Source organism: Sinohyriopsis cumingii, chromosome 4 (genome assembly GCF_028554795.1).
Source record: "Sinohyriopsis cumingii isolate HCF-2022 chromosome 4, ASM2855479v2, whole genome shotgun sequence".
NCBI classification, from domain to species: Eukaryota; Metazoa; Mollusca; class Bivalvia; order Unionida; family Unionidae; genus Sinohyriopsis; species Sinohyriopsis cumingii.
In genome coordinates this window covers 109,727,967-109,750,010 of record NC_142964.1, presented here as the reverse complement: position 1 = coordinate 109,750,010, position 22,044 = coordinate 109,727,967, and positions in this window count along the sequence as shown.

Here is a 22,044-nt window from a genome sequence, read left to right as displayed (position 1 = left end):
AAATACATGGTCAAGGGAGTTAAATATCTTAGTTACATGTGTAGTCAGCGCATCGCTCGACCATTTCTGCGTAGTTGAGAGATAACCTCGGATTGGAAGTAGTCATAGGAATATGCACATATAGCTTGATGGGTTTGGTGACTCGTCTCTGGTGGTGAACACCACATATGTTACGTGAGCAAAGGCCGACTTTGTTGTGGTTGTGATTTTGTCACCTTCCGTCGCCATAGTATGCCATGTGAACAAAGTAATTCTGAATATAGTTCTCAGTGTTGGCTAATTGCATCGGAGGTTTCTTTCTCATTATGACAGAAAACCCAAGGATGCTCCGAATGGGCAAATGCTATAAAGAATTACTTCCTCTGTTCGAAGATACAAATTGTGTTTTCTCGCTTAGTCAACGGTTGGTTTGTTTTATCTTCCTTTTTTCTTCTTCTCGACTTTCCGAAATAATAATTCAAATGAGAGAATTTAAAAATTAAGAGCATACAGTATTTAACTGAATAATGATCTGATTTTAACCATATAAGAATCTTACAAATGGCTTATATGCTTTATAAAATATTTGACAAAGAGTCAAAATATGTATTTAAATAAAGCACATAACACTGAAATATTAACGGTGAGAATAAACAGACATGTATTGCGGCATCGTGTGTATATAAATGCCTCACCGTAAGACAAAATCTTTACATTACGGAACGTCTTGTCAGTGAGCGGTCTACTTTAAGGACTTGCACATCTTCAGCTGAGTTATTAATTTCTTGTGTATAAGTGATAACTATTATACTACCACGTTTATTCTTGTATATTTTCTATGTAGCTTCGGCTTACGTAGTATCATGCAAATATTTTCTATTCTTCTTTGTGATTTAGCAAGAGATTTATATTAACATTATATATAGTTGCAATTTTAAGAAACGTTTAGTACTGTAGGATTCTTGTCGGGCACAATAGGGTTCACTTCTGTACTTGTGCATTGTTTTGTAATTATTGTGCCGATAATGTAATCTGTGTAGCTTACCATATATAACGTCATTACGTTTTATCGTATATGCCCGTGTCCTGCATAGTACACGGTGTTAGATGTATTTTCAGCTGACCAGAGTGATCGGATTGGTCGGTGTGGTCGGACTGACCAGAGTAACCTGAGTGATCGGAGTGACCGTAATCGTCGAGGTACAATCTGTAGAGCTAACCATAGGAATTGACCGTAGCAGCTGTGAAGCTGAACCATAGCATCCGTAGAGCTTTGTAAAGTGTTGCTGGTCGGGTAGCAGGTGATCGGGCGTTGCTGACGGAGATTGGTGGGCGCTGATGGCTTGATTGACCAACCTGGAATACCGCCTGCTTGATTGACCAGTGTGACTGGTAGCCAGGTGTGCTGGTGACAGAGTGTGTAACACCATACATGTAATCTTTTAATCGTGTGCTATCATTTGGGGTTTGTTGTTGTTGTAGGGTTTAACGCCATTTTCAGCACAAGATAGGCTATACATGGCGGCCAGTATTAATGGTGGAGGAAGAACCCGGGAAAACCCCGGAAAGAACCACCGACCCACGAGAAGCTACTGGCAAGCTTTCTCACATACCCACATTGGCTGAATCTGAGACTCGAACCCACGCAGACAGAGGTGAGATGGCAGTGATCCGTAACGGAGAGCGCTTTAGACCACTCGGCCATTTGGGGTTTGTAATACCCAGTGTATTTTGGGGACTGTAAAGGTGTTTTGAACATCTGTCCCTTTGTTTTCATCATTTTCACTTTTTGAGTGCACACATTTTTACTATATGAGTAAGATACCAGTTTTACTATTTGAGAACAACATATCATTTTTTTTTCTCGTGTTATCACTGTGAATCATTCACTCCTTGTGCTTGTACTGTGTATAAGTCATTTATCTGAATTTTTATTATTTAGTTCGTGCGGATTATGTTAATTGTATTTGTATCACCATCAAAAGTCTTCAGTTGTAAATCCGAAATCCCACCCGGTTATCTTGTAACAATAAACAAATAAGCTCAGCGATTTAAAATCGGCGAATTAAATACAAGGCATTCGTGTGAAAGTCAATTTGTGAAAGCATGAGGCGTGGTATTATGGTCCATTAACAACAGAGCCTGTTTTCTGTTGCAGAATACTGGCTCCTAAGTCATAGAAAAGTGTCCCCAGGGTGGGTTAATTACTGGGTTCAATATTTTAAGTTTTACCGGTATTCCGTTCGATTCATGCATGGGAGCCGCGTGATGCAGCTTGAAGAGTAAATAAATACAAGATAGGCTGATACAATCTGATTCAAACTTATTATCTGAACACGTGAAACAACCTAAAATAATAGAAAGACATCAGGGATGAAAATAACAGTTTCGCTGTTTCATTAACTCAGCTAACAGTTTTAATCAGGATTTGAATAAAGTTACCAAATATTGACGTGAATATGGAGTATCTACTTTTTCTCAAATGATACAAGGTCAGGTGTAATTCTGAATGCGAACAATCCGATTCCTTTGCGCCATTAGGGAATCCAGTCCAATTCACTATCGCTATTCAATGATTTGGAAAGTTTTTACTGCATTATTGGCACTCATGTATAAGCATTGACTCCAGCAGTGCTGATAATGTTGAATGCCTTAATTTGCTAGTCTTTATATTTGCTGATTACAATGCCATCTCAATTAAACATGCTGACGATTTTCAGATGAATTCAAATCCATTTTATAAATATTCTGTACTGGGAAATTTGAGCATAAAATATTAAAAAGCTAAATCATGATTTGTGGTGTACAAACAATTGGCACTATGTTTTTAAACTTGTAATAGATTCCAACAGTCCTTATTTTCGGGACGCATTGCTTTTCAAAGCTATAAATCATAATGTCGAACAATCCAAAACGCTGGTATCTTGTATGCAATACAATATGTGCAGGTAATAAGTTGCACAACGTTTAAAATTACTATAGTGGAATCGTGCAGTATTGGCAAGTCTGGTTTACATATGTGATTTACGGGGATTTGAAAATAACAGAATCACTGAAAATGTGCAAACAAACATGTTTGAATATTAAAACACAAAAAGGGCGCTCATTCATTGCACATACTATATTGGAAAGAAAATCAGTTGATTAATTTTGGATTCGAATACTTAATGAAAAAAGAACTAGCATCCGGAACCTTTTTTTTTTTAAAGTCACGTAAACGAGTCCAGTATTATATAGAACATGTAGGTTTCTTGAATTAAAAAATGAAATACATTATTTTGGTTGATGTTTTCTGTTACTTTAAGATTAAATAAACAACCTTAGAACGAATAGTAATTCATATTGTGTAAACTTAATGTAAGATCATGCAAAAGTATGAGAATCACCCAGTAGAAAAAAACTTATTTTTCTTTCAATCAAGACTTGAATTTAAAAGATTACTTAATATCGCTACAGAAAATGGCATACATTCCTGTAATGAAGTAGAACTTAAAATCATAAATTGCCTGTTGAATCAGGGATAAAATATGTAGCCTGTATTAAATGGTTGAAGTAAGAGTGCGTTTCGGTATTTCTTTTTCTGTCTCTGTACGTCACATAATAAAGTCACTTGACTAGCCTCATACGTTTATATTAGAGCAAATCTGGTGAAGTTTCAAGAATTACCATCCACAAGAAACAAATCCAAACTTATGAATTCATCGACGTTTTTAGCAATAATTATGAATACATTTTCATGAGTAATGTCGACAAACATTTGCTTCTAAGAATGACAATTTGGATTTGTTTTCTTCTTTGCAACAATATTCGATAATGTTGCCTGTTAATATATTTTTTTCTGTTGACGGAGAATCTTTTTATCTGTTTACGTGGAATAAACGCGAATAAAGCGTTGTTTTTACTTATGCCTATTGTTTACTATGTCGTTTATTCCATGCATATTTACCACTCACGTGTAATTCGTTATTAAATGTTAACATTCAGTTACAAAAGACAGTTGATATTTTATTACATGATAAAGGTTCCTCCTACAGTTTAACATAGCAGTTCTAAAGATTTAAAAATGCACCCTTACACATTAAATCATCTTCATAATTGTATAAATGTCTAATTCTGATCCTTACGGGTAATTTACATTCCAAAGCAATAGTAGTATCTGTCTCTATTTCTCTGTCGTTCTCTCTCTCTCACACATCAATTAAATATTTACACTGACTACACACACACATACACGCGCACACACACGCGCGCACGCACACACACACACACACACACACACACACACACACACGCACGCACGCACGCACACACACACACATATCAGTATATTAGTGCTAAGGAGCTAGAAAGTAGCACGTGGGGGAGGAATGGGGCTCATTGGACTGCTGCAAAACTAAATTAATCACCGGGTCGAAGCACCAAGTCAGTAGGCCTAGACTTTTATCACCATAGTTTATCAAAGGTCAAAGGTAAACAAATACAAAAGGTTATTGTGGTGAAATATATTCTAGTCCTCATCAATAATTAGTAGTTAAGTATATACTTAAATATGTCTACATAAATAAATAGAAAATTGTAACATGTATATCAGAACACCTCTTGTTGAATATAATGCAAAATACTTAACATAACTTTTCACCTTTCAAATTTATATAAATCGAAATGATAAGTTCTTCACTTAGTGAGACATTCCAAATGTCCTTTTCTACGTATTGCACATACAATAGATGCTGGAAATTGTTATGTATGTATGTATGTATGTATGTATGTATGTATGTATGTATGTATGTATGTATGTATGTATGTATGTATATATTGTAACTTATGATAAATGGTTGCATCTATATTATATGTAATTTTTATATTTCTGAGGTGAAATATCATTGCCAGAATCTGTCTCATTTTCCTAACTAGGTGTCGTACGATTCATAACTTATTATGTGCATTTAATTTAGTTAAACGTTAATCTTCTATGCATAGTTGAATTATCAACATGTCGTAACATAGCGTATAGCAAATTAGCAATATTCAAAATTAATGTATGTAGTTGTTAGGATAGAATCGAAGTGGATGGTGTAATCTGTTACGATGTTGCATCGTGGTGCATAACTGGATTTAATAGCGAGTTGTGTTAGACCATGTACTTGTTTGTATCTGAATGTATAGTTGTGGATTATGCATAGTTAGGTATTTTTAGCCTTGTGCATGTAAAATTAGGCATTTTTATATTTGGTTGTGTATTTTATAATTTGTAAGGTAGGAAATGCGTAGGAATATTGTTGATGTTGGTAGTTTACTATACAGAGAATTAGTTATATGCGTGTATGTATCAGAAATCGTGATATTATTGTTGTTATTATAGCCTTTTTTATAGAACAAGCTTGTATGTAATATTTAGATGTGAGTTTATGAGTTAACCTAATGATTTTATTTGCCATTATGCTGATAAAAGGTCTGTGAGAGTGTGTTAATTCTCGCGTGATTGAGCGAGGAGACCATACTGTACGTCCCTTCTAATCCACAAGAAACTTTCCGGGTGGTACAGGGCGCCACGCGAAGATTAGTGAGGAGAAGACGTGGAGAGCACGTGTAGATAGTCCGTTGTGCGAAGGCGCAGGGCTGGGAAAACGGAAACAAGGATACCGGAATGTACCGAAAAGGAAGGAGGCCGGGAGAGCAGAAACAAGGGTACAGGTAGTACCGACAAGCAGGCCCGGGAGAACGGAAACAAGGGTACCGGAAGTACCGGCAAGGAGGGTCGGGAGAACGGAAGCAAGAATACCGGAAGAACCGAACAGAATACAAGACGAAAATCACAGATGAGTTATATAGAAGCGATACGGAAAGGAAACACTCTCGCTTTTAATTTAGTGTGATGAAATAACTGCCATTCTGAATAGGTCTTGTATTGATTGGAAGCAATTGCATTGAAAAATTGTCCTGTAATTGATGAATACCGTGATATAGTTTACTAAATTGTTATACCTTTCACCTTATTATTTTTTTATACTTTATACACCTAGACCGTCGGTTTAGCTGACTGGGGTATCGGAGCTATTTAATCTTTTAATTGTCTGGCCTTCTCCTGGGTTAGTAATAATTCCCTAGGGGGCACGTGACAGTCGAAGTGGCCCAACAATTGGAGTGATTTCATAAACTGACTTCAATCAGAGCTGGTCTAGTGATATTTAATTTCCATGTGTAATATCGTCGTATCACCATAGGAGTTTATAAAAGATTGTTTTTAAAATATTGATATAATTCGTTAACATGTACACTACTACTAAGCAATCCGATCAATGGCAATGACTTCGTTTTTACAGCTGACACATTGAGCAATTTGATGCATTGTTTGATTGATCAAACCATGCTTTATTTAGAACCAAAACAGCTGGTGCACTTCCTCCTGCATAATATATCATGAATGTTACGCTACATTCAGATAACCTGCAGAAAACTTCTCTGGATATGTGTATTAAATCGCCAGACACATGTTGGACTAGGATTGGAAGCGGCACAGGCCCGGCCCTAGGGCAAGGCGAACGAGGCAACCGCCTTGGGCCCGGCACTTTCAGACAATGCTGTTTGTTTGCTTGGGGTCCCGCACATCCTAGGGTCGAGCCTGAAGGGGCAGGAAACTTATCTGGCTCTGTGTATTAAATCTGCTAGACATATGTGGGACTAGAATTGGAAGTTGCAGGAAAATTCTCTGGCTCTGTGTATTAAATCTGCTAGACATATGTGGGACTAGGGTTGGAAAGGGCAGGAAACTTCTCTGGCTCTGTGTATTAAATCTGCTAGACATATGTGGGACTAGAGTTGGAAGGGCAGTACAATTATCTGGCTCTGTGTATTAAATCTGCTAGACATATGTGGGACTAGGGGTTGGAAGGGACAGGAAACTTCTCTGGCTATGTGTATTACATCTGCTAGATACATGTGGGACTAGGGTTGGAAGAGGCAGGAGACTTCTCTGGCTATGTGTATTACATCTGCTAGACACACGTGGGACTAGTGTTGGAAGGAGTAATATGGGTTTTCTTTTCGTTCCTATCAAAATCAAATCATTGATGGTCGGTAGTGTAGTGAGGATATCACTTTTCTCTAAAAGAATGTCAAGATAGTTTAATATTAGCTGAAAATTCTTGACGTATAGGTAGAATTCAAGTTTAGTGCGTTCTCTATCACGATATTACTGATGCAGACTTTCAAGTTAAGGCATCTGTGATTCCTGATATTCCAGAACTCTCTTATCATAGTACAGCCTATTGTAAAAATGTTTAATATATATAAGTCAAAATTACAGATTAACTTGTCCTACCAATTAACCAACAGAAACTTACAGATTGACTTGTCCTACCAGTTACGCAACAGATAAATTACAGATTGACTTGTCCTACCAGTTATATAACAGACAAATTACAGAGTGACTTGTCTTACCAGTTACCCAACTGACAAATTACAGATTGAATTGTCCTACCAGTTACCCAACTGTTAAGTGATACGTTTACTGGCAAATGCCTTATGACGTTACTCGTATGTCACTTTGGTTGACAGACCATGAAAGTGTCTGTGTACGTGTGTGTGTGTGTGTGTGTGTGTGTGTGTGTGTGGCAAAGTCATCACCATCTATCTGCACTGTATATTCGTCTCCAATCATAAAATATGATGCTTAATTGTGGCATTACGAGCTAAAACATCGATCACAAAGAATTAAGCAATGAAGCTTCAGTGATGTCATACTTTTACGAGTCTCGAGGGTGGTGTAAATTGTATTGTCCCCTTTATCCCTGAATAAAAATGCGCATGATTTGATTAGTTAGGAAAGAAGTATGGAATGCTTCGTCTTGAAATCAAACTCCTAAACACTGTGGATTTAGATTGTATGATTGCAGGGCTTATGGCATATATATTCAAACTCACAGCTATGCAATTCAGCAGTAGATGACTAAAGTGATATTGTTATACCTGTCTCAAATGGGTCATTTTAAAAATGTTCTAAGGTCTCTCTTCCTATGTCCCTTCTGTTAAATCGACATATTGGGAAAAACTCTGAATGTTCATTCTGATCCACACAAGCACCGGGTTGAAAACACGGATAATTTACAGTATATACTCGCTTATAAGACCAACTGCAAACTGCATTGGTCCAGATCTACTAGAGCATAATTCGCCGGAAAATCTGTCTATGTAATGTGTTAGTAGGAATCAGTAGAACTAATCAACATAGGCCCTGATCGTCCGTGCATTATAAGATGGCAGATCAGAGTCTATGTTGTTGGCAGTTTGATTCGACTTATAAGCGAGTACAGACGGTAGTTTGTAGAATACTAATAATGAAATGTAATCCCTTTCAATGAATCGTATTGGGCAGGAGCCGGACATTACATCTTGTCTTACATCCCTTCAGTTTTAAAAGAATACAAAGGATCAAGCAGTGAAGCTTGCACAAATATTCCAATTTCCCAATATTTTAAAATAACGCTCTCAGGTTATCTTGCAATGTCTCAAAATTCCAAAATGAGACGCTCACTGCTGGGAGAATTACAAACAATCAAAATATCAGAACGTGAGAAGTATATCGATTAAAAGAAATCTTAAATCCGAAAAGTGATAGTGCCAGCGGACAAACGGTCATGCTTATTTGCAGGAAAGAGTACGCCTGTCAGCAACAAAAAGTACGTGTAAGTGTGATGTTGACATCCAACATTTCACAATCAGTTATGGTTTTCCGAAAACGCTAAATAGACTGGATTTTTTAAAAAAAATATCAGAGAAGAATTTCTGTTAGATTTATGACTATTTAGTAGAGTAAATGAAAACAGCAATGAAAGTATCAAAATTTACCAAAAAATAAATTGCATTTGTATTTTTTGCTGAAAGGCGATATAAAAATTCGAGGAAAAGAGACATTATTTGTGTATCCGAAAATTGATTCTATCCATGAAGAAAGAAACCACAACTATATAATAATGTTATTTTAATTAAAATACCAAAACAATGTATATGTACGCCTGTTTGATTTAGAGCTTGAACGTAGCTTTAAACAAATGTTTCATTCATATCTCTATGATATCTGCAGTATGGCAGTTTATAGTAACGTCTAGCACTGGAACATCACACCTAATATCAACCTCTTAATGCTGAAAGCCAAGAGAGACAGCTGCAAGTACCATTTTTATAAGTCTTTGGTATAAATCGGCCGGGATTCGAACCCGCGACCGCCTGCATCCGTGACGGACTCTCTAACCACTTTGGCTACCGGAGCAGTCACCAAAACTATAGAATAATGTTATTTTAAATTAAAGTAACACAATTTAAATTAAAATACAAACATTCTAGATTAATGTTAATAATAATTAAAATACCGAAGTATAGAATAATTATTTTAATTAAGATACAAAACTATAGAACAATATTATTTTAAATTAAAATACCCAAACTTTAGAATGATGTTTCTTTTATAACTCAAATACCCAAACTATATAATAATGTCATTTTAAATGCCAAAACTATATAATAATTTTATTTTAAATTACAGTACCCAAACTATAGAATGATGTTATTTTAAATACCCAAACTATAGAATGATGTTATTTTAAATTCCCAAACTATAGAATGATGTTATTTTAAATACCCAAACTATAGAATGATGTTATTTTAAATACCCAAACTATAGAATGATGTCATTTTAAATTACAATACCCAAACTACAGAATGATGTTTTTTTAAATTACAATACCTAAACTATAGAATTATGTTATTTTAAATTACAATACCTAAACTATAGAATTATGTTTCGTTTACAACTAAAATACCCAAACTAAAGAATTATGTTTCTTTTATAACTAAAATACCCAAACTATAGAATAATGCTATTTTAAATTACAATACCTAAACTACAGAATGATGTTTTTTTAAATTACTATTCCAAAGCCACAGAATAATGCTTTTATGAAATTAAATTACCAAATTTACAGAATAACGTTATTTTCAATTAAAAGTGCTTAGATAATTGTCAGATTTAGATCTAGGAGTCTGCAAATCGATTTATGTAGGCATTTTCAGGATCTGAAACTTACAATAGTCTTTAGTCAGAGACTAGTAGATTTCACAACATTGAAATTTGATATTAGTCTAAGGCAAATTTTATTTTAAATTTAAGTTCGACGGGTGGGGTGGGGGGACTTTTGCCTTCTGAATCTGCAAGGACAGGGATTGTTTTCCACTGATTCTAGTCAAAGTTTATTTAAACTACATCACTCTAAACATGCTTCGATAGCTAAACTGTATATATCTCTAAACATGCTTCGATAGCTAAACTGTATATATCTCTAAACATGCTTCGATAGCTAAATTGTATATACCTCTAAACATGCTTTGATAGCTAAACTGTATATACCTCTAAATATGCTTTGATAGCTAAATTGTATATACCTCTAAACATGATTCGATAGCTAAATTGTATATACCTCTAAATATGTTTCGTTAGCTAAATTGTATATACCTCTAAACATGCTTTGATAGCTAAACTGTATATACCTCTAAACATGATTTGACAAGTATTATTAAAACTTAAGAGGAACTTGCTTAAATTTATTTAGTACGAAGAAGATAATGTATATTTTAAGAGAATCTTTTAGTATAAACCACTTTTTAAAAGATAATTTTTATGTGCTTTGCTGTGTGTGTTATTTTTTTAAAAAAAATGACATTTAGGGGAATATTTAATATTGTTATTGTTATTATTATTATTATTATTATTATTGATCTGTATATTAGGACTGCTCATATTGGTTTATCGACACTGTTAGTACATGTACATGATGTCATAATATTATTCAGACTTTCCAACGCCGATCTTCACTTCCAAATCAATACCAAAAAAACAGTCACTCAGCAGTGATAGCCTCATTTTGATTTTTAGCGATCGATATCAGGAATGGGGACTCGTCCGAAACGCGTATTGTGAAAGGTGTCTACTGTTGCGAGAAAAAAAGTACATATATTTTAACATCGCATTAGCACTTTACATTGGCCCAAACACTAAGTTATATTTATGTATCAATACAGATTTCGAAATAATTCATTTTAATTACGAAAGTAATATTTATGGACTCAGAATAAGTTTGAATTAATCATATCATCTGGCAAATTAATCATAATAGATAATAATGCACATTGAATTCAATTAATATTTGTCTGATGAGTATTTTGAAAAGAAAAATAAAATACGAAAAGAAACTTTATTAGTATGTGCTCAATTTGTCTCCGTTAACTTTACATTGTCAGAATCGTGCAGTAGTTTGCGATACTGAACACATTCATATTGCACGTACATGTACGACACGTGTGCCTGAAGATAGTATAGTGTACCAGGAACTACTTTGTAAACAAACCATGTACACTCGTGTAGTAGACGCTTTAGGTTTTGGCTGATTAAATTTGTTTGTGGATGAACTAAAGCAAGTAGTTAAGTGGGGTACATTAGCGACAATGGGAATTAGCATTACAGAGACCCCTGGGTCAGATTAGCGACAAGGGAAATTTAACATGGTGAAAAATCGTGGGTCGGATTAGCGACAAGGGAAATTAACATGGAGAAAAATCGTGGGTCACTCTAGGGACAATGGGAATTTAACATAGAGTTTGGGACTGTCTAGGGACAATGGGAATTTAACATGGGAATAGAGTTTGGACTTGTCTAGGGACAAGGGGAATTGAACATGGGGGAATAAAGTGTGGGTCTATCTAGGGACTAGGGAAATTTAACATATGGAAATTGAACATGGTGGGTCTGTATAACGTCAAGGGGAATTGAACATGGTGGGATTGTCTAGGGACAATGATGGTAGAGGGTCAAACACAACAGAGACAGAAACATACATACACTAGTACAAGCGTGAGATTTATATATAAAGCATTACCAAGACCTGAAATCTTGCTGGGGTGTTCAAAAATTTGCATAATTGGAATGATGCTATAAATAGCTATAATCAAGGAAATGCTCAACGACAAAATGGATGTGACTAAAAGTAACGCTAAAATGACGAAATTGTCCCAGAATTTAAAGGAAAATAAACATATCCCTGAAAATTAAGTTACAATGGTTTAGACTAAAATGGATAAAATTAGTAACTACTTACAATATCAACTTCTGTGACGATCGTGGATAAATACCTATGTATCGATGATCAGCTGAAATTCCTATGAAATCCCACTATCTATTTATAGCTCCAACTTGTGGGTTTTTCCTTTGGAAAATCCCACTATCCTTTTATAGCCTCAGCCTGAGTGACGTTCCTGTTTATGAATTCTAGTATATATGTATAGCTACAAAATGTGGAAATCCCCAAGTCGATATTTATAGTCTCAAAATTTCCAGCGTCAGTGACGTCACTGTACTGAACACTAGGGGATAAATGGCAACAGTGTTGCAAGTGGCTGACCTGAATACGCGCTACTGTAGGTAGGTAGGTAGAGTGTATCTGATAGGGATAAAGTGAGTTTTATAGGGACAAACAGAGACCAATACACACACACACACACACACAACATACGCGCGCAGACTCACACACACACACACACACACACACACACACACACACACAGAGGGAAGAGGAAAAAACAAACCCCAAAATATACTATCCACACTCGGGAGGAAGAAAAAAAAACAACCAAATATACGATCTACACAACGTACGCGAACACACACACACACACACACACACACAACATACGCGCGCAGACTCACACACACACTCACACACACACACACACACACAGAGGGAAGAGGAAAAAACAAACCCCAAAATATACTATCCACACTCGGGAGGAAGAAAAAAAACCAACCAAATATACGATCTACACAACGTACGCGAACACACACACACACACACACACAACATACGCGCGCAGACTCACACACACACACACACACACAGAGGGAAGAGGAAAAAACAAACCCCAAATATACTATCCACACTCGGGAGGAAGAAAAAAAACAACCAAATATACGATCTACACAACGTACGCGAACACACACACACACACACACACACACACACACAACATACGCGCGCAGACTCACACACACACACACACACACACAGATGGAAGAGGAAAAAACAAACCCCAAATATACTATCCACACTCAGGAGGAAGAAAAAAAAAACAACCAAATATACGATCTACACAACGTACGCGAACACACACACACACACACACACACACACACACACACACACACACACACACACACACACACACACACACACAGATGGAAGAGGACAAAACAAACCCCAAATATACTATCAACACAGAAGGGAGATAACACTGGACAACAAATTTTTACAAAAGTCATGTTACTGAAATAAAATTAGTCAATTCTTATCAATTTTTATGTGCTGAACACGAATATGACAGTCAAATTGCAAAATTGGCTCTAGTTTTTTTGTAATCTGCAAGAAATTAATGTTTACATAACGAAATGCATTCCAATAGTAAAAGGTCAACTGTAATAGCCTACCTATAAAAAATCAAGTCATTGACTACATCTTAGATTTCTTCGCCTGTCTCTTGTACAGCTGTTCGGGAGCATCTCTGAGGAGTGTCCAGCAGTAGTCAGCCAGCATTGTAGTGGACCATTTTCCCTGGTATCTTTGTTCCATTGTTGCGATATCTTGATGAAAACGTTCGCCGTGTTCATCACTAACAATACCACAGTTGCTAGGAAAGAAATCCAAATGGGAATGAAGGAAGTGAATCTTTAGAGACATATTGCAGCCAAGTTTCTTATACTTCATCAACATGTCTTCTACTAGTTCCTTATAGTTTTCTGCCCTAACATTTCCGAGGAAGTTTGTAGAAACTAGGCGAAAAGCATTCCATGCTTGTTTCGCGTCACCTTCCAGCAAGTTGTTGAACCGGTCATCTTTGAAAAGCTCTCGAATCTGAGGACCCACAAAAACTCCCTCTTTAATCTTTGCTTCGCTGAGTCGAGGGAATTTTTCATGCAGGTATCGGAATGCTGGCAAAGTCCGGTCAATGGCTTTCACGAAGTTCTTCATCAAACCTAGTTTGATGTGAAGGGGTGGTAGCAAGATTTTCTGAGCCTCAACCAGAGCTGGGTGTTGGATATTCTTCTCTCCAATGGCTACATTCTGCCTGTGAGTCCATTCCTTCCTCATGTAGTGCATTTCCCTTGCTCGGCTATCCCACTCGCATAAGAAACACATGTATTTTGTATATCCTTGCTGCAGTCCCATTAAAAGGGCATCTACCTTCAAATCACCACAGAGGTGCCAGCTGTACTTGTTATACTCAATGGAATTCAGTAGCTGCCTTAAGTTATCGTATGTCTCTTTCATGTGGACAGCATACGCTACTGGAATAGATGGAAGAATGTTTCCATTGTGCAAAAGCACAGCCTTGAGACTCAGTTTCGAAGAGTCCACAAATAGTCTCCATTCTTGTGGGTCATGAGTGATTTTTAAAGCATTCATGAGGCCCTCAATATCGGAACAGAATATCAGATTACTTTCCTTTCTGAAGAAAGGCTCCAATTGCTGGTGGCGCTTTCGATATGCAGTAATTGTGACATCTTCTTCTAGAAGATTCCATTGTTGGAGTCTTGATCCTAGCAATTCTGCCTTGTTCTTTGATAAGTCCAAATCACGAATCAGGTCATTTAGTTCTTCCTGTGTTATTCTGTGTGGGGTTGATGATGCACCACAGTGAAAATCTGGATCACTGCATGCTGATGGACCAGGAGAAGAACAGGTCGACTCACCTTTGTCTTCGTCAGATGAATCAAGAGAATATTCTGCTGGAGGTTCTGGAATAGGAAGTCCCTCACCATGTGGAACTGGTCTCAATGCAGACGGAATGTTTGGGTAGACTATTCTCGACTTCTTTCGCTTCGTTATTCCGCCGGAAAGAGGAGGAACCAAGCAGAAGTAACAGTCATTTAGGTGGTTGCTTGGCTCTCTCCACACCATTGGGACTGCAAACGGCATTGATGACCTTTTGCAATTCAACCACTGTGAAAGCTGTGTTGTACATGTAGCACAGCATATATGCGGAGCCCAAGGCTTGTCTTGGTCACCAACCTTGCATCCGAAGTAAAGATGATATGCCTTCTTCACTTGAGAATTGATACTTTTCTTCTGGTTGGCAAATGTCACTTCCCCACAAATACAGCAAAAATTGTCCGCGGTATTAACACACTTTCGAGGCATTACTGTTCTTTATTGTACGTAAATGGATAAAATAATAAGTTTTATGTAACAGTAGCTTGAACTGTCTCGCACAACGTCTAAAATATTATAAATGCTGAACCTATCTGATTGGGCTTTATATAGTACACTGCTTACGTCAGCTTCAGCAGCCGCCTGGCATTAGTATAATAGGCCTACACATGTATAGTACACTGCTGACGTCAACTTACTTCAGCAGCCGCATGGCATTAGTATTGCATTGCATCAGAAAATGATGCAATCAACTGTGGATGATGTGAGCATGATGGTATTATGCAATGTTACATCATTATTCCGGATGTTGCTGCAGTCCTACTGGAGAAATTTACACAGTGAAACATAGAAAATGAGGTATATGAATATCTTCAAAACGAGAGCCAATACAAATTTTTCACGGTTATATTCGTGTTCGGCACACCAAAATACTACAGATTAGGGCCTTTTCAAGTCAGTAATGATTTCACTGTTGACCAGTGTAATACAAACCCCAAATAAACTATCCACACAAACGTACGCGAACGCATACAAACCCCAAATATACTATCAACACAGAAGGAGATAATACAAAACCCAAATAAATTATCCACACAAACGTACGCGAACGCATACAAACCCAAAATATACTATCCACACAACGTCGCTAACGCATAAAAACTCCAAATATGCTATCCACACTCGGGAGGAAGAAGAAAAAACAACCAAATATACGATCTACGCAACGTACGCGAACACACACACACACACACACACACACACACACACACACACACACACACACACACAGGGAAGAGGAAAAAACAAACCCCAAATATACTATCAACACAGAAGGGAGATAATACAAACCCCAAATAAACTATCCACACAAACGTACGCGAACGCATACAAACCCCAAATACACTATCAACACAGAAGGGAGATAATACAAACCCCAAATAAACTATCCACACAAACGTACGCGAACGCATACAAACCCCAAATACACTATCAACACAGAAGGGAGATAATACAAACCCCAAATAAACTATCCACACAAACGTACGCGAACGCATACAAACCCCAAATATACTATCCACACAACGTCGCTAACGCATACAAACCGCAAATATACTATCCACACTCGGGAGGAAGAAGAAGAAAAACAACCAAATATGCGATCTACACAACGTACGCGAACACACACACACACACACACACACGCACACCACAGAGGGAAGAAGAAGAACACCATTATACACTATCCACACACAGTGAAGAAATAACCCTTTATATATACTATCAACAGAGAGTGAAGAAAATAACCCATTATATTCCATCAACACAGAGTGAAGAAGAAAAAGTTTTTTGAAAGCACCTAAACCCTCACCTGCAATGACCAACTCTGCCAAACACCTACACCCCACCCACCCCCACTCCCAACACTACAAAACCCATTTAACCCGTTATTTTATGGCATCAGTGTGTGATTTAGGAAACATCAAGACACAAAATGATGGACGAATAGACTGACTATTGTTTACGGACTTGCATGCCTAAAGAGCGTGCGTGAAGGAAAACATCCTTCCATTTCAATTCTAACTAAAACATGATCCAGAGGGATAGAGAGAGGTGAAAGAGCACAATTTCATAAAGTGTGAGTAAAAACAAAACACGCCATCCTTATTATACAATGTCAAGACCAAGAGACACTTACGTTTTCTTTCTGGTCTATTCTCTTTTAGAAGGTAGTATGAAATTTCACATCAGGGCCAACGCATCGGCTCACATTGTCAATTTTTCCATTTCCATGTTTTTACTGGCACAAGTTCTTCATCATCTTCAATTTCTTCTTCTTCTGAATCCCTCTTCTCTGTTTCGTCTTGTTTTTGTTTCTTCTCTTTTCTCGTAGGGCACTCTGAATTCCAGTGTCCTTTCTCCTGACAACGATATTAGGTATCTTGACTTTTGTCTCTCTTTCTTAGACGAAGCAGGTATTCTGGAGACATATACCCATTTACCTTTGCAGATATAGCAAACTTCATTAGCACTTACACACTTTCGTATGACTCTCATCAAATCAACGACCAAAAGAGTAAGTTTTGTTGCCACTTTCGCATGTGAATTATGCTTTCGTATGACTTTTAGCAAATATTTGACCAGCAGGTCGATCTGTGCTGACTCTTCCATCTTCTTGATCGTTTGAGAGCGGAATGAATACTCTGACGCTAAGATACTCTCCTTATATACATGGACCCGCTGCGTATGAAACCTAGTCAAATGTAATTTTGCAATAAGATGAAACGATTTCATTGAGGAAGTAAAAAGCAATGATGTACCGTATCGCCTCACACAAAACCTGAAGTTTTAGTTCAAATCGGTGTCAGCGATTTCGAAGACGACATAACTGAGCTTTAATCAATGCTCTCCAATTATGACACAAAACCACGAGTCCTGATTCACGCCAAAAGAAATTTCGTTCGGTCCATAAAAAATAGTATCACATCTGAGAAACGCAAAAACGAACTTCCAGAAAACTGAGAACGACGGCTTACACCTACAACGTAAATGTGTGAGTTCAAGTAGTGCGTAAAACTTAGTCAAATTAGATTTTTATAGTCAAGACGAAACGATCTCTTTTCGAACAAGAAAGCAGACACCAAGCGACAATGGCGATCCGTGTCACACAACACTTTTCCAAATGTATATTATCAAAGGTTTGTTCTAGCGATCTGCACGGTTAAATTAAATGTTGATGTATTTTGCTATAAGACGGACACAATTTCCATGGGATCGCCCATGGTACGATTGTTCGTGCATTAGTTTAATTTTTAAAAATATTTTTTTATATAAATCGCCTATAGGATAGACCCAGTAAAGCGTGGCCATACTTAAGTCAATTCGAAGCGAACGCGGTAAGAAAATAAGTATAGCCAATGAAATGGCTTACAACGGGTGATGCATTGTTTTGTTCTAGGGCTGTGTGGCATAATAATCCCTATGTTCTTGCGTTGTTACCATTACAGTGCAGACAGACTGAAATGTGAACTTACAAGCCCTCTTTGTGTGTGTTGTACCATTTCCTCTTACCACATCAAAATACTGAGCGTCACAGTATTGGTTCGCGTTTTCAAGCTGACCATTTTTTTATATCTCACTTAAACATTTCGACATAAACACTCACATCGGTAGAGTCAGAACAGACGTGTTACAGTATTGAGGGGCATGTTATCTTTTCTTTTTCAAACTAATAAATTTGGGGTTTGTATGAAGTAAAGAACCGAAAGTACAGTGAAACTCAAGGATGATGACCCAATCTGTCTGTCTATTGATGCGTGTATTTACTTAAGAAGAAATATGACCTCTAAAACACAAAGAGATACGGCAAGCATGATTAGATTAAACACAACGATGTTTTCCTTCACGCCCGTGTAATTTAGAGTTTCAATCGTCTTTGAAGACAAACTTGGTTTCCTTTTGTAGGGCTTGAAATAATAAAAAAAACTGAAAAATCTTAAGCACTTTGCTATAGATAATTTCATCAACAGACCAAACAACATAAATACCGTTACAACAATAGAAAGCCTTAAATCTTCTATCAAAAAGAAATGCATGAAAAAAATTAAAGATTAACGATAACTAACCAATGAAACCGAATTTAACAAAGGCAATAACATGTGAAGAAATGCCTCTCACTTTGGAAAGGTAGGCGAATGTACTGTCATGCACCGTCAACTTGAAAAAAATTATAAACAGAGAGAAACCTGAATTCAAAATTCAGTTGTTTCTTTTTCTTCAAAATTATTTCGTTTCTTTTTTCTTTTTTTTTTTTTTTTTTTTTTTTTGAACAAATCTAAGCACTAATATAGAGTGGAAAAGGGAAAATGCACATACAAGCTTTGATATTTCTGAAAAAAGGAGGGGATATTCCTAACGTTCATAACCACCTATATATGCTTGGACTTGTCTGTGACTTATCCACAAAACAAGATATACATATTTCTGGTCAAGCTGCAAGTGTGTGCGTGTTTTTGAAAATGGTAAAAATTGGATATACAATTTTCTCATGACACTTATAAAGTGAAGAGTCTGTGCAAGTGTCAAAAGCCAAAGTCATATAAGTTTTGTATTTTGTACGGCTTGTAAAGATTTCTACTTTAGAAAATGTGAAGTATCACAAGTTATTATCACAAACAGAAGTGGAACATAGGACTTGCAAGAAAGAAAATAACCCAGACAGTTGGTGTCATCAAGAGTGCTAGAGACGGTACCCGAACTTGCTTGCCTGCTTACTTGAATTAAAGTGATTTTCGCTCTAATGGAGCATGTATCACTGGTTTAATAACGCACCGCGTGATTTTTAATTACTCCTGGGGAAGGAAAGAGAGCCTCATCCCCCAGGCTTTTATGTACTCACAGACTATTTTTAAATTTAGCCACTCAGGTGTAGGACTAACTAGTCCTTAACAACCTGACTGAAAGACTTTAAACATGAGTGGGAATTCTCTCACCACACACTCATTTTTCTGTCCGAGCGTGGTAAAGGAGGAAAAAGGTGCTCAGCAAGACAGCCATGGATGTTAAGTACTCACCAAAACGCTAGCCCGTACTTATTTCAAATCAAGTCCCGTTTTTGCTAATGGACAATAAAAGGTACCAATAATGTGTTAACCACCTGTGCAATTAGTTCAAATCTAACGAGTCTGTTAAATTTCCTACTTCCTAACATATCTGTCTAATATTAGTACTTAGTGTACATAAAAATAGCCATACTGATCTTATTTTAAATTATTATGTCTAAGCGACATATACCAGTTTGGTCACTGTTAGGTTTAAAAAGTTAAGTTTGTTGTGGTGTTCCAATGGGTCAAGTTTGTTTGAATTTAAAAATGTTGTGTTGTGTTGTGTCTCCAGTCTGTCCATCCACTGTCGACTCATCTTCCTACGAAGATGTGCTCAAGATAAGCCAAGTTGAACGAAGCCTATGTGAATTTGCATAGGGTCATGACAAGTCTGATACCGAGACCTGAAGAGATAGACAATATCATAATGTTGAAAGTCACTGAAGACCTGAAAGAAGAGCTCTTCAAGGAGGAATTCAAGAAGGAGAAAGAAGAATGGACGGAGAAGTACAGACTTCATAAACAGCAGAGAGAGCAGCAACAGCAGCAGCAGCATGAACCTGGCAGAGGCTTTGTTAACAGTTTTATCGACACCAAAGAGTTCTTCTTCTCTTTCCGAAGAAGCAGACCTTATCCTGTGAGAAAGCCTGTCGTCACAGGAGGCCGTCATCTTATGACCTAAGCGATCGCCATAGCTTCAACTTCCCAAAAAAAATTTCAGGGCTACCCCATACTCTCGAAAAGAAATCACATTCCATTGCCTATGATACGTTAGTCAGTTAGAAGAAAAAATACAGAAGTGAGTCTATCAGCACATGATTTCTTTATCTTGGTTAGAAAGTGTGACTCTAAGTTGTTCGTTTCCGTCGCTTATCAAAATTTTAAAAATAGTAATGTTCTGTAAAAAGTGAATGAGTGTTTCTTTTAGGTCTGTGCGTTTTGTTTTCTTTTGTTGGTGATAATATGGATAATGTAAGTTCGGGTACAACGAAATTTAAAGAATTAGGTCCAGAACTCGGTGTGGAGGGAAGAAATATACGCAACAGCAGCGGGAGCAAGAAATGCAGACCTAGCCAGTTAGCACTCCACCCACCTCGAGAACACAAATAACAGCTAGTCAACAGCCGACTATACCTAACAAACAACCCGTCCCGGAAAGAGTGGTGGCAAAACAAAGGTCCAATTATGTTACACAAACGGTATGGCAAACTCAAATGTAATTATCGGAGGCACTACGTTCTTTTCTCACTCCGATACTACAGGCAATCTCAGCTGAAAGAACAACCACAACAACAATAACAGCGACAGACACCATAGCAGCGGATTTGAAACTATCTACCTCAACTGAAGAATTAGTATCAGAACCAGAAGAGGAAATTGAGGCGGTTGAGGAGGAGGGGGACGCTGACCCTCGTTGAGAAGTACACCGAAATGGGGCTAGATCAAGCATTGTATGACGTCAACATAGCAGGGCAGTTTATTACAGCCATACAATACGTTGCCTACAAATCTCTAGACACCTTTAAACCAAGACCTTCTCAATGGGGATTAGGGGTCAGAGTTCTTCCCCAATTCTACAGACAAGCCTACACTGGATACCCCCTCAGTCAACTGGTAGAAACCGCTGCTTACATTACCGCCCATCATGGCTACGCATTTCCTGATATCAAGAATCATGAGACTAGGAGTGCGGAAAAGAACGTGAAAGCAAAAGAGAGACGTGTTACCTTCTAACAGAAAAAACAGACCTTTTTTTTTAGGGCTCCAAAAGATTGCTTTTATTAAATAGGGAGCCATATTTGGCTTGGTATCCCTCCTTGACTAAACTATTCTCGAAACAAACTTGACCCATTGGAACACCACAACAAACTTAATTTTTTAAACCTAACAGTGACCAAACTGGTATATGTCGCTTAGACATAATAATTTAAAATAAGGTCAGTATGGCTATTTTTATGTACACTAAGTACTAATATTAGACAGATATGTTAGGAAGTAGGAAATTTAACAGACTCGTTAGATTTGAACTAATTGCACAGGTGGTTAACACATTATTGGTACCTTTTATTGTCCATTAGCAAAAACGGAACTTGATTTGAAATAAGTACGGGCTAGCGTTTTGGTGAGTACTTAACATCCATGGCTGTCTTGCTGAGCACCTTTTTCCTCCTTTACCACGCTCGGACAGAAAAATGAGTGTGTGGTGAGAGAAT